Genomic DNA, 15,416 nt, shown 5'->3' on the forward strand with positions numbered 1-15,416 from the left:
TTAGTAAAGGTAACATTTCAGAAATAAAGACATAGAAATCACATTGAGAAAAGCTTAGCTACAAATAAAGGGACCAAAACAACTGCTACAGAGCTTACACAGTTGGGATAGAAAGTCGTATAATCCTGGCAAAGTTAAATGAAAAAAGGTGCTTAAACCAAACAGTGATATCGCTGCAGCTGCTATTGAGAATGACTTACAAAATGGATCAAATTTTTTAATGCAAAAAAAAGAGTAACAAAGAACAAACTAGGACACTTACAACACGAGTCTGTGTGTTAGAAGGAGCCTCAAAGGAAATGTAACAATTCCCCTGAAAACTGGACCTCGTTTATAGGATATGCCACTAATTAAGTCAGCAACTACAATGCATGAGGGGAACATGACTTTCCAAGTTGCATATATATAAACAGTAAGGAAGTCTCTTTTGCATGCACATCAGTTTCTGTTACATTTCTCCATTCCAGCAGGAATTATTAAAAGAACAGAAAGAGAAAGATGTATTTAAAAATCCCTGGAAAATCATCAGCATGCACCAATGTGCTCAGCAGTGCAGAAAGCACTTGACAATTCTCTAATTACCAGGGCACACCTAGCAAGTTAACCTTTTGTATTCACATGCTGACTACCAGGCAGTAGGTAATACGTGTTTGTCTACATAGGTCCATGGAAATATGGGTTGTATCATTACAAAGTGAGAACAGTGTACCATCTGCCTATCTAATACTGTCCATGTGGCAAGCACATCACTATTTTAAGCCTCAAACTCCTCAGTACCAAGAAGGCAGAAGATAAGTGTTGCCATTACATTGTAGTTATATTTGTGATGTGTCTACATTTTGCCTGGGAGTGAAAATCCAAGACTAGTAGCCAAAAATATTTGGAGAGTTATCACAGTACCAGTGCTTTGGACTTTTCACTACACCAGATGATACTTCATTATCCCAGAAAAAGCTAAATTGCTACCTAAAACTGGCATATTTGCAAAATGCAAAATGCAGAAGAAGAATTCTTGTCTGTGTCTATGAAGATTGAGTTAAAGAAGGGACTTCAGTAAGAACAGCCCAATGGCTAAATGTCACATGCATAAGAAGCCAGGTAAATACCCAGATGATCTGGCACCAAACCATATGGTGGGTTGCTAAGAGTATCCAGTGCTGAAAGCTAGCGAAGGAACACCTCCATGCACTGTAGTCAAGAATGGCAGTTACTAGAATGTAAATAGCAAAACTAAACATGAAGCTCATGTCTGTGAAAGGAGTTATATATGAAAGAAGTTAATAAATTCATATATAGCGATCATTCCATGAATGTGTGTCATGAGGCATATTCTGTATCCATAAATACGTGTATCTGCTATGAAAAAAGTGATGAGTTAACTAAGCCCTGACTTCCCTTAGCAACAGAGAATATTTTCCTCTCAGTTTAGAACAGTAGCTCTTTCATGTTTTATTACCATGTAGTTTTCCAAATAAGTTACTTGTGGCAAAAGTGCATGTCTCCAGGAACTGCAGGAAATCCCTGCCACTTGGTCCTGCCTCTGCAGTTCTGGTTTGAGTGCTCCCTCCAATAGCTGTTGTTTGGCCTGTGTCTTTTCTAAGAGCTGATGCTCAAATCTCAAGACAATGAATATTTCACCGTCTTCCATCATCATGTTTTTGCCTTGTGTTTGTGACTACACATATTCATGTCCCCATGAAATGTAAGTCTGTCCTTTTTCCCCAAAACAGTTAGATCCTTACATGACCCCAGTCTTCTCAGAGTGCTTTAGTTTATTGATTGGCAAGTGTCTCTCTTCCATATTTGCAATCTGGAGTAGTGGATACTGTGGTCCCAGCTACAGTATCAGCAATTGTGCTGGGTTACTTTTACTGAGAACTATTCAAAATGTTCCGCTATCTGGGAACAGCTTATTGCTCATTTCCTTGCTTTTTGCAGCACTTTTAAAAAATCCTAGCAATTTTATCTGCCTGTTCATCTTTGCCCATTCTTGAGTCAACATCATTGCTTTGGAAATGTGGAGTATTTTTGCTGTTTAACCTTTTGCAATTAAAACCACCTTAATATTTTGCCAGATATCCATACCCGAGCTCATTAGATCTCTGCTATCTTTGCTGATCTTGCTTCAGTAAAGAACTTTTCTTATTTTCCAGGTACCAATGTACCAATGTACCTGGGAAATTGATAGTTCATTTTCCAAGTATCAATGTTTGAGTGATTTAGAGGTATACTTGAAAGAATGGCCTGGGTATGAAGAGTCAGTTGGGTTTGTACAGATACTGTGTTCATCTTGCTGGTTCATTGACATTTCACAAGAAAGTGGTGTCTGTATTGTTTGCATATTTTATATTCTGTTGCTGCCTTTTTGTATTAGAAGGCTGCTCTAGATAAGACAACAGTTGTCTGTCTGTCCCCTTGTCATTCCCTTTCTAATGTAGAGCAGAGTTGCAGTTCCAATAGCATTCACCAAAAATATTTTGGGTTCCTCGTGGCAACACTGAAGTGCTTTGAATTGCTCCTTAGATTTGTGAGTCTAAGTCCTAACATGGAAATACAGTATTGCAGGATACTCTCTATCGTGTCAGGGGTGGTTTTACCCTGTTGGCAATACAGAACCTGATGTCTACAGCTCTCTGCTGAGTTCATGTTGAGTTTTCTGAGCATTCCTAATAGATAGCTTTTACTTGACTTTGATGTGAAAGCTACCTATCCTGTGTGGTCCAAAACCTATCTGTTCTCTCCATTACATGACTCATTTTTGCTGGGTGACAATTCCAGTTTCTCCTCTTGATCTTAAAGAAACTGTTCACTCTCTTTTGATGTTGCGCTACTTTTGCTTGTGTATCACTGCCTGACCTCTGCAGTTAAAGCCAGTCAGATGTTTGAAAATTACTTACCTTCCATCATATCATATACATATCAAATCTCACATTTGGAGTTGCTGCTTTTTGTCTTGGTATGGTGCTTCATTATTTTTCATTTTACTTATTTGTAAACTCTGCAAAAATTATTACACATGACCCAATATGCAGAACTTTTTCCACTAGCATTTTCCACTCTCCATCATACCTTCAGGTTTTCCTTTATATTCAGTTTGTTTCTCTGCCTTTTGCATTTGCACAAATATTGATGTATTTTCCTTGGTTTTCATGAGCAAAATAATTACCTCCGTTTCTTCACCGCTTATGCTGTGCATTTGCAGATGAATGTGTTCACGTGTACATGTCTATGGCTCTTAGTAAAGTTAACGTGAGCTCCCTGAACAGTCTTAGTCAAGCACATTTCTCTTGTCCCTATCATTTCTGACACATTCACCTTTTTAGAAGTGACAATCCAGGAGCTGACTATTTTGTGATATGCTGGTCTATTGTTTCTCCAGATCTTTTCTCACAAAGAAACCTTTTATTTATGACATCTTTTGAAAGATGAAATGGTTTTTAAAGCATCCCTAGGATTTTACACAGTTTGTCTTGGTTCAATGCTCCTGCTAACACATGTAGCACTTTTTACCAATTGCAGCTGATGGTGCGGCTAAGCTTACTCTGATTTGCATTATATCTACACACTAGTGCTACTAAACTGATCCTCCCTTAAGTCCAGCCCTGCAGGGGTAGAAAATCTACGGTGTTGCTATAATCAGGTTTCTTTGATTTTTTTTTCTTCTTCTTCTTTTCCTTTGTGCTATTCAGTATTAAGAAAGATCCCAGGCCATACAATGGGCTAGTCCTTTCTCCAATTACTTTGTCCACTCATCTAGCACTTCCTGAAAGTAGAATTCCCTGAACTCTGAGGTATAATCATTCAACAGCTTCTCCTATATGGAATAGTACCTGTTGAAAACCACAGGTCAGTGCCCTGCTCGGGACTATACTTCCTGCATGACCTTTGACAAATCACTCGCTCTGTCTGTACCAAGATGACTAAATATTTAATTGTAGTATTTATGCCAAAAAGGACTGCTCCATAGTGATAGAGATGCACAGGGACCATTATGAAGTCAAGAAAGTTTGCAGCAGAGGAGTCACCAGTATTGTGCCCCTCAAGCTCAATCAGATCCATTACAGGACAGAAAAAACAAATTTCTCATTGTTTTCCTTCTCTTTTCTCAAGTCTACACAGAGATCAAGCCAGTTTTACTCTCTATTACATTAAAGATATTTTCAAAATAAGCTTTTACTAAAACTTCAACCAGGCTTGGATGCAGTCCGTGTGTGGATATATATAAGAATGCTCCATACAAGATGGGATCGTGTGGGCACATTGTGTGCCCTTACCTGGCTGAAGATGCTAACAGAAGCATTGCAGCCCTTCCCTTCCTCTTCAGTAAAAGCACTTTTTCCTTTAACTATAACCACTGTGAAGTAATTGCATGAAAACCACCTCTCTGCAAACAAGGTATGGGCTCCTGTCTTAGCAAGATCAATGAAGAATGATCAAGAGAAGTGACACTGTAAAGGTTTGATCCAGAATGCAGGTCTACACATGAACTGCCCTCCCAAAACAGAATGAGGAGGATGCTCATAGGGTCACCTATAGCCTCAAATACCAGACAGTTTTTGTGGGATGAACCAGTTTCCTCTATTGTAGGCTTAGTTTTATGTGAAAGAACTTGACTGGCCCCATCCAAGGCATTTTCCCTAGCTAGTATGCATTTTCAGGGTTTTACCCTGAGCAACGCAGACAACTTGAGTAAAACCATGCACCAATTTGTCTTTGCAAGTCATTTCAAGTACCGGCAGGGATAAAAAATGTACAAGAACCAAATGAGCAAGGGGCTCCCTTTCCCCTGGCAGCTTTACATATCTTTAAGCTAACTTAAATCTAATGGTAAAACTCAGAGTTTAGGGACTTTCATGGGATTTGTAGCAATCTCAGAAGAATCACAGCCTGCTGGGATGAGGAAAAAACAGCTTATAGCCAGCCAGCCAGATAATCATGACCCACGTGGAAAGTCATTTCATCAACCAGCCAAGTAGAACTCAGCAGAAATTGTGATTTTTTTCTTGGAAGGAAAAGCAATTCTGTTTTATATTACATTTTCTTAAATGTGCAAGAGAGGACAAAAGGAGCTGAAAATGTAGTAGCTTTTGGTGACATCTAGCTTGTATGTCACATTTCTTTGAAACTGAGTAGCAAACACAGTCCCATCAGAAAATGATGTTAACACTGTTAACCAGACCTACATTTCTCTATCTTGTTACTCTCAGTTTGCCTGAATTCAAGCAGGATTTGTGCTCTAATGCACACCCCCATCCAGTCTGATTTACCAGATGGGAGTTAAAGCACCTCCAAGTCCATGTCCAAGGATTTGCTGGCCCTTATCCATTAGAGAGATAAAACTACCACCCAAATGAAAGCTCACGTTAGCAACACTGTACACAAGTACCTTGCACAGGTGAAGGGCACATTACATTTGTTTGCTCAGTGGCACACAATAACATTAATGTTGCTTAAAATGCTGGCATTACATCCAGGTGTTTGGCTCAGGGATCATATGAGTCATGACACAGTTAAATCGGGCTGAGAAGAGATGATGAGTTTTTGACAGAACAAGTCTCAGGTGGCAGGTAAACAGGACTCTGCCAGAACTGCAGAATAATGAGACATTGAACTGTACAGACGCCCACCAAGAAGCCAAATGGGTGCCTCAGGGAGATGCTGCACATGGACCATAAGGCCACTATTAGAATAAGAGCCACAAAATAAAGAGCATGTCACCTTTTCTGAGAGATTTATATTCATGTGGTTCTCTGTAATGGTAATTTGCTACTGACAATAGCTTTTTCGTATGTTCCAGACAGTTGTTTCACTGAGACCATCAGCAGTAAAGAGTCTTTGTCCTTCATTAACTTCTCATGCAAGCATTAATTAGCCCACAGATTCTAGTAATAATAGGCTTACGAAACTGATGTCTGAATGTACCAATAACCTCTGCAGTGAGCTGTGCCATCCATCAGCAAACCCAGGAAAGTAACTGGGGAAGAAACATACTCTTAGAGAGTTTCTACCAAGATCCCTTTTCCTCCTTTGCTGGATGGTTGGAAAAGGGATTGAGGAAGCCTGTTTTCATTTTCCAGGCTCATCTTTTCCTTCAGTAGCTTTTAATCACTATGAAGCTGTTGTGGTTAAACCAGGACAGAAGCTTATTTATTAATGTCTTTGAAGTCAGACTCCGGCTATTTAGTATATATTGCTATGCAGTTTTTTTGAAACAGCATCAAGCACAAAAGGTGCACTGTCCCCTCCTGCCTGTTTCTGCTACTGCTGTTACTCTATGGCAATACTGTGCCCATGGTGTTGGGCACTATTAAACACTGACTGTCAAAGCTGCATGTCCCTAGGATCTAGAACAAGACAGCTGGTGAGATACACCCGGGGAGCAGAATACAGGGACCAAGGAAGCAGCACTAGTCAGTATGACAAGAACGGATTCTAGCGGATGAGCAGTCCCAGCTCCTAGACTGATTACTGATGGCCCTGGTCCTTCGAAGATGTGCTGTGTGCCTGGATCACTGCATCTACAAGGTGGCCACTGAGGCTGCGGGAGCCCTGTGCAGAGGCTGTGGTCTTCCCACAGGAAGCACCTTTCAAGATTGGGTCCTCTGAATGCACAAAAATGCGGAAAATCTCCCCAATCTCCCCATGACCTTTAAATGGCACGTTGTTTGTCATGTAGCTCAAGGAGATATTTCCTTGGAGTGGGGTGGGGAGCATGCTAAGGGTGTTTGTTTTCTGTGACCACACACTTGGGTAGGTGTCTTAGCGCACAGTGCCAGTTTTCCAGCAGTACCCCAGGCCCCAAGCCATCCTTCCTGTAGACAGAAAGCCTGCCAGCATGCAGGTTCTAGAAAAAGGAGTCCAGCAGACAGTTCAGCAAACTAATCCTCCCCACCTGCAGGTGTCATTTAAGTCACAGTGGCTGTTAGATGCTGTAAGCTTGGAAGAGCACCACCTTATGCTCTGAATTGTGGATTTACGTGTGATCCTTTATGCCAGCTCTCCTATTTCTAAAATTCTCTTCAGATCACAAGTTAAAAATACTTGAAGTACCATGGCCTGTCTAATTGTCTGTAAGACAAGCGAGTTCTCTGTTAGCACCATGCAACAATGAAATCTGCAGTGTCCTTATTTTAGTGTGCTTCCTGGTTCTCTGTGATACAGGCACTAATGAACTGTAACCTGGGAAACCACGGAAAATCTGTTGGCTTAATGCATGTGAGAAGTTTGGCTAGATTAAGGTGTCTTTCAGAAAGGAAACTGAAGAGATCTTCATCCTCCACAACCTCATGGTCTTCAGACTGCTCCTTTAGTCTAGCAGAGTTCCTTGAAATTCATGGAGCTACTTTTCTTTTTTTTTCTACCTGCAATGAAACAAGAACAGGTGTCTGGAAGTGGAAACATCTCTAGTTACCAAAATAACTTATGAAAAGCGGGAAGAATGTATTTGCAAGATTGGGGTAAATAATGTTTTGCATTATGAGAACAGGATCATGCAGAGGTTTCTAACCACTGCACATGTATCAGTTAAACCTCATACCATCCAATTAACACTACCCTTACCTTATACAGGTAGCTGAATGACAGGGAGGGTAGAAAAGGGTAGGATGTTCACTCAAACTCACACCATGAACTGAACTTGGACTAAACCCAAAAGTCCCCAACCTCTCCTTCTGGTCTTCTGTCCATAGAAACGCTGCCCTCCTTCCGTAGCCCTTCAGCAGCACTTCTCTGCAAACGCTTCTGCCCACTCAGCCCTCTCCCACCTTGGTCCTACTCAGCACAGCTGCTTTTCTGTGGGCAAACTTGCCAGGAAGCAGCTCTGGTTTGGGCAAATGCTGTCTCTGATCCCTCTCTTCCACTGGCTCATTCCAGCAGTCTGCTGGAAAAGAAAAGAAAGGGATAACAGGTGCTGGCCATGGCAGGAAAGTGCAAGGGCTTTGCTGTGACAGCTCCCACAAAACGTCTGCTGTCTACTGTGGCTGGCCAAGCTCATGCCCTTAGGACAGCATCTCGTCTCTCCATGAAAAAAGGCCTCACCAGATGCCTGTTCCTGCTAAAAAAACACCCAGCAGAACTTGGTGTGCCAGGAAAGAGCATGCTGGAGCAAAAAATATGGCAGCACTGTACTCACTGGGATGTCTAACAACCTGGTTCAAAGCACAGCTCAAGGTGTAGCTCTGAACCAGCCTCCTCCACTGCAACCTGCCAGCTCCTGCTGACCACACTTTTCTTCATAGCTTTGCTTCAGTGACTTCTGATTCTCCCCTCCCTCCCTAATTGCTCCTCCTTTGCATCCTCTGCAGCAGCAGTCACCTGAGCACCCTTCCCAGAGCTGCATCCTTGATCGTCTACTCTCCATCAACACTTGTTCCCTGGTAATCTCACCAGTTACTAGCCAAGCTGATACACTTGCTGTCTGTGTATAGGTATTTGACAGATCTATTGCTTTGTTCCATCTGGGCCTGCCTTTCACTTGCATGCAAATCTGTCTGTCTCTCTGGTACCTCCTTATACATATGTGATCTCTAACACAAATGCAACAGGGCTACAGTCTGTCCCAACATGTCTCCTCCCTCTTCTCTAGCTCAGTTGGGATAACACCGCCATCCTCTCACCCCTGCCACTCTGTGTCTCATCTTCTGTCCCCATGTCCAGGCAACATCTCAGCCTGACAGGTTGTTTTTACCAGTATCCCTGCTATCTACTTGTCTCATTCAAAATCCTTCTAGAAAATAATTTTTCTGTGCTGCTGCCTGGATCCTTCACTTTCTCCTCATCCTGCATTGCATGAATGTCTTTCTCATCTTTTCACTCAGCTCTTCAACCCTCCACCCCATCCTAGCTCTTGTCTTGTAGTTATTCTCAGAGGGATCAAAACATGCTTCTAATCAGACTGTGTGTCAGGACCCACTTATTTGGAGCCCTAATGTCGTGGTTTAACCCCAGCCAGCAACTAAGCACCACACAGCCGCTCACTGACTCCCCCCCCACCCAGTGGGATGGGGGAGAAAATCGGGAAAAGAAGCAAATCCACGGGTTGAGATAAGAACAGTTTAATAGAACAGAAAAGAAGAAACGAATAATGATAATGATAACACTAATAAAATGACAACAGCAATAATGAAAGGATTGGAATGTACAAATGATGCACAGTGTAATTGCTCACCACCCACCGACCGGCACCCAGCTAGTCCCCGAGCGGCGATTCCCCGCCCCCATCTCCCAGTTCCTATACTGGATGGGACGTCACATGGTATGGAATACCCTGTTGGCCAGTTTGGGTCAGGTGCCCTGGCTGCGTCCTGTGCCAACTTCTTGTGCCCCTCCAGCTTTCTCGCTGAAAAATCCTTGACATTAGTCTAAACACTACTAGCAGCAACTGAAAACATCGGTGTTATCAACATTCTTCACATACTGAACTCAAAACATAGCACCGTACCAGCTACTAGGAAGACAGTTAACTCTATCCCAGCTGAAACTAGGACACCTAACATGCATCATCTCTCTTTATCTTGTCCCTCACACAAGATAGGCACTCTATGAAGTTCCACAGACATGCTTATGTGCAGCCTTGTGCTGGTTTTGGCTGCGATACAATTAATTTTCTTCATAGTAGCTAGTATGGGGCTATGCTTTGGATTTGTGCTGGAAACAGTGTTGGTAATACAGGGATGTTTTCGTTACTGCTGAGCAGTGCTTACACAGAGTCAAGGCATTTTCTGCTTCTCACTCCACGCCACCAGCGAGGAGGCTGGGGGTGCACAAGAAGTTGGGAGGGGACACAGCTGGGACAGCTGACCCCAACTCACCAAAGGGATATTCCAGACCATATGATGTCATGCTCAGCATATAAAGCTGGGGGGAGAAAAAGGAAGGGGGGGATATTCGGAGTGATGGCGTTTGTCTCCCCAAGTAAGCGTTACTAGTGATGGAGCCGTGCTTTCCTGTAGATGGCTGAACACCTGCCTGCTGATGGGAAGTGGTGAATGAATTCCTTGTTTTGCTTTGCTTGTGTGCAAGGCTTTTGCTTTACCTATTAAACTGTCTGTATCTCAACCCACGAGTTTTCTCACTTTTGCTCTGCTGATTCTGTCCCCCATCCCACCAGGGGAGGAGTGAGCAAGTGGCTCTGTGGTGCTTAGTTGCCAGCTGGGGGTTAAACCACAACAACCCTCAAATATTTCTTAAATTCTCTTTTGCCATGATGTCACCAAAATGCTCCAGCTAGCTAGGCTGCTTGAGCTTCCTGCCTCTGACACTAAGCATAACGTCTCCACTGGATGCCACATATTCCCATTTAGCTGTCTGCATCCTGCTGGATCGTATCTTATTCTTAGATGGCAAGCTAGGGGTTAGAGGCAGAAATTGCTTTTTTGTTCTGTGTTTGCAGAGTACCTACCACACTGGGAACCGAGTCCATCATTCCTGAGTCTTTGGCATTAAGGTGATAAATAAGAGTGGAAATTACAGTAACAGAATTGTCACAAGGAGAGCAAGTGGCAGCACTGACAACAGAGCAGCCGCATCCTGCCTTCCCTTCTTGCTGTTCATCCCTCACTATTCATTTCAGTACCTCTGTGATTCTGCACCTGCACACGTGCAGCCAGTGGAGCAGTAGGAATTATCACCATCTAGAAGTCTCCTTCTAATTATAAGAGTAAGATCACATGGCTTTCTGCCAGCCAAATAGTTGTAAGCTCATCATATACAAGAAGCTTTCACTTGAACTTAGCCGCCACAATCCAATTTGCTCAATTTCAGTAAGGTTTAAATTGTTCTTCCTGCTCTTTCTACTCTAACAGACCCAGAAAAGTATATTAAGAAGATGTAGATAATGTGTCTGAGAGAGATTTTCAACTGGATGTGTTAAAATCTTCCTTTTTGCCCCTAAAAATGTCCTGGCAATACAAAATTACTAGTTGCAGACACGTGTTTCTGTCATATCTATCAGGAACCAAGCTAAGCTGATTTGCAGCCTTGGACACTAACCATCACTCTACTTTTAGGTTGCTGAGGACTTGGTATATAAGCATGCCATAAGCTAGGATGCTCCCAAAATAGAATATGCTTTAGGATTCGGCATAGTTAAAACAGCGCATTAAGGTGAAAAAGTAAAGAGATGTTCATATTTACAGTGGAGTGTAACAGCACACTCCAAAGAAAGTAAGTCATCTAAATGTTGTGTAAGAGATCTCTTGTATTTAGTGAAGATGAGGGGGCAGAGGGAAAGACAGAACTGAGAGTTAACTGGTTGTGTAGAAGATAGGAAACAGAAGTGCATTTTCCCCAGCTTGAAATGTGCTATCAGTGTTAAATGGCTTCCCGAGCTTCAGCAGGCTGTGTGTGTAATGAATATTTTTCCTTTGATGTTTCTTCAGAACAACTGGTCTAGGGCGCTCACCACCGTAAACCTCTTAAATTTCAAGTGCTATTTTTATGGCCTCTTTATGATTGGAGTAACCTCACTTAAAGGATTACAGGGGTTACTTCATGTCTTTGTAGCCAAATGCATTCTGGTAAAGGTGAGATTGATCTGAAGTCAACTGTTATCTTTAGCTTTTATTGTTAATCATTCCCAAGACCTTTGTTCTTTGATTGTCACTAGGGAATCTTAAATGCAGGGTGTGTCAGTTAGTACCTGGCTTATCAGCAAGATGTGCATTATCAAATACAAGAAATATATCCCTGATATTGTTAGGAAAAGTACCTGAAAGTAAATTTAAAATAATAGTATTCACCTGATTATTGCCTCAATGTTTGCTGGGTTGGCTTTAGTGTTTGCAATTGTTTTCTAGCAGAGGTATTTAAAAGGGAAGGCAAGTAGGGTGCTCTATTTTAAAAGGGATGAATGCTCTCTAAGTAAAAGAATTCACAGCCTAGATTGAAGCATTTAGACAAACTAAAGTCAAATGAACAGGTTAGTATATCTGCCATGTTCTTCAGTGTCAATCTATAGTAGAAATGATGCGGACACTTCCTGTTTTCATATTAAATAGCATGTCACAGCTGATCATTAGCAGACATCAGAAAACACAGTAGTGATTGATTACACTCTTGTACTAAAGCTCTATACAGCTTTGCAGTGAAAAATACAATTATGCAGAGTGTACTTTGAAAAGCACAGTCCAAGTGCCATATCATGAGACCTTTGATAGTGTGAAGAACTACTTGGTGTCTGTGTACAGACTGCCCTCTGCAAGACTGCCCCACAGTACCCTGTTGTACCTGGGCCTGCCCAGCCATCAGCTGTCTGAGATTTACCTTTTGCTGAATTGCTTCACTCCTTCTACTTTTGAAGGATGCAAGATCCCCAGTGCTGTTCATGTGTTGCCCAAGCCAAGGTGTGTGTCCAGAGGAAGTCGTGGGTGGCAAAGGATGAGCATGATTATATAACATGTAATCTGGCACCTAGAAATGCTCATGTTCGTCTGCTACATCTATTTTTAGGCATTATTCTTCCTCTGGGTGCTTCCTTCAGTCCCCAGTCTCAGGTAAACAATTCCTTTAATACACTCCAGTTCAAATTATTTGATCTGGGAAAAGAATTACACCAAGAAATTGTTCTCATATATTAATTTAGCTAGAGCAAAGATGCTCAATATTAAATTTGAATCAAATGACAAATTCATCCGCTGCCTTCACAGTCCATTACAGGGAAAGGTCACAGAATCACAGAATCACAGAATGATTGAGGTTGGAAGGACCTCTGGAGGTCATCTGGTCCAACCCCCCTGATCAAGCAGGGCCAGCTAGAGCTGGTTGCCCAGGACCATGTCTAGATGGCTTTTGAGTATCTCCAGCATCGAAGACTCCGCAACCTCTCTGGGCAACCCACGCCAGTGCTCGGTCACCCTCACAGCAAAAAAGTGTTTCTGATGTTCAGAGGGAACCTCCTGTGTTTCGGTCTGTGCCCACTGCCTCTGGTCCTATCACTGGGCACCACTGAAAAGAGCCTGGCTCCATCCTCTTCAGGTGTTTACATACATTGATAAGACACTCCTGTCCCTGAGTCTCCTCCACACTGAACAGTCCCAGCTCTCTCAGCCTTTCCTCGTAAGAGATATGCTCCAATCCCTTAATTAACTTAATGGCCCATTGCTGGACTCTCACCATTGTGTCCATGTCTCTCTTGTACTGGGGAGCCCAGAACTGGAAGCAGTACTCCAGGTGTGGCCTCACCAGTGCTGAAGAGAGGGGAAGGATCACTTCCCTGGACCTGCTGGCAATGCTTTGCCTAACGCAGTCCGTGATACCATTAGCCCTTCTTTGCTTCAAGGGCAGATGGCTGGATCCTGTTCAACTTGCTGTCCACCAGGACCCCCAGGTCCTTTTCCGTCAAGCTGCTTTTCAGCTGGGTGGCCCCCAGCCTGTACTGGTGCCTGGGGTTTTCCTCCCCAGGTGCAGAACTTTGCACTTCTTGTTGAACTTGATGAGGTTCCTGTCAGCCCATTTCTCCAGCCTGTCACGGTCCCTCTGGATGACAGCATGGCCCTCTGGTATATCAGCCATTCTTTCCAGTTTTGCTGAGGGTATACTCTGCCCCATCAGCCAGATCATTAATGAAGATGTTAAACGGGACTGGACCCAATACTGACCCCCCGGGTAAACCACTAGTTACTCATCTCCAACTTTGTTCCACTGATCACCACACTCTGGGCCTGGCCATTCAGCCAATTTTCAATCCACCACACTGTCTACTTATTCAGCCCATACTTCATCAGCTTTTCTATGTGGATCTTCTGGGAGACAGTGTCAACAGCTGAAGTCAAGGTAGACAATATCCATTGCTCTTGACAATCATCTACCAAGACAGTCATTTCATCATAGAAGGTTATCACATTGCTCAAGCATGAGTTCCCCTTGGTGAAGCCATGCTGACTGCTCCCGATCACCTTCTTGTCAGAGCAGCCTACCTATGGGATTAAAATCTATAACAGCGGTACCAAAATCCATCAGCAACTTCTCAAATCTTATCCAAGCTCAATTCAATTTTCTTTCAAAAGCATCGGTAAGACACCTTCTTTCATTAAGTATAGCTGGATCAGGCTCTTTAATAAAGACATTTCCTTTTCTTGCATTCAGTTCTGTTGGGCGTGCCGTTGCTATGTTCTCCACAAGACCCCTGTGAGCTACAGTAGTCTCAATGGCAAATATCCAATGAGAAAATTTCTAAGATGTCTTTCATTTACTTAAGAGACCATATCTTGGGTCAGTGTGTATTTCAGGCAGGTTTATCACCCAGGAGACGGAAGGGTTCCAGCCTCACAGTTAAATATGTAATTAGGCAACTCTTAAAGCACGGTTACCCCCAAGGTGAATTGGGGATAAGGGATAGGTCTTAAATAAGAATTGTTTTGAAGTCCGTAGCATTCAGACCAAGAGGTAGAAATAGGATCTTTACAGCCTATACCTTCAATGGGATTGAATTCTGTGGGTTATTTTTATACTTTTTTGAAAGATGATCTCTATGTAATGAACCAAAACCTCATTTTACAAGGCACTTGCTTCTTGTGTGTGTCTGAAATCTGTTTGTGCAATGGAAACATATACAGGTCATGATAAGTTTTCTGAAATCCCTCCTGGTAACAGGAAGCAGATGGGACTTCTGCCTCACTGGCAAAGCAATCCACAGGCTCTACATTAACATTCCCTTTCTGAGAGCTAACCTTACTGGCAGCTCACCACAGAAGTCTATTAGATCAAATAAATGCAGGTGAGTGTAAACTCTGAACAATTTACTTCTGACAAATGGACTTAGTCTGTCCTTGACCAAACTACAGCTATTACAGCGGTAGCCATTACTACCACTCTGCTTTGTGGTTTTATCTTGCTGCTCATCACTTTAGTAGTACCTGAATGTCTTACAAAATATGCAAACACTAACAAAGTCCTGAGTGGATTTAAAACTCCCACTTACAGCATTTAAAATACTTCTCTGGCCTCCTTTGAGGATGCAATGCTGGCTGCTCACTGCTCAAGAACCAAAATAATTTATTGCCTTTAAGTTTGAGTACAAGCTCCATAGATAATTATAATCATTCTCAAGTGTCCTCCCAAGACCATGTGAGAATACATAATAAGGACATTTTCTACCAGGTTTTTGTCAGATTTTATCATTTTAAATCTATTAAAATAGTGCCTTTATACCAAAGATATCTGAGGCCTGATAAATACTGTTCTAGTTTAAAAGAGGCCAAAATAAAAGTTTTCTTCTTGTTTTTGACTCACTGCTGAGGTCAGTAATTAGTCAGATTTGAGACCTGAAAGAGTTTTGAGGGTGCTTTTCTGTAGGGCATTCTGAGGCCATGCAATAAAAATGCTCATCATTTTCACATACATTTTTACCTATATAACCAGGATATATACCTTGGTGCAATATTTGTATTGGCTATGGCAGAGTGCATCTCTTTGCAGTG

Source organism: Aquila chrysaetos, chromosome 2, assembly GCF_900496995.4.
Source record: "Aquila chrysaetos chrysaetos chromosome 2, bAquChr1.4, whole genome shotgun sequence".
NCBI classification, from domain to species: domain Eukaryota; kingdom Metazoa; phylum Chordata; class Aves; order Accipitriformes; family Accipitridae; genus Aquila; species Aquila chrysaetos.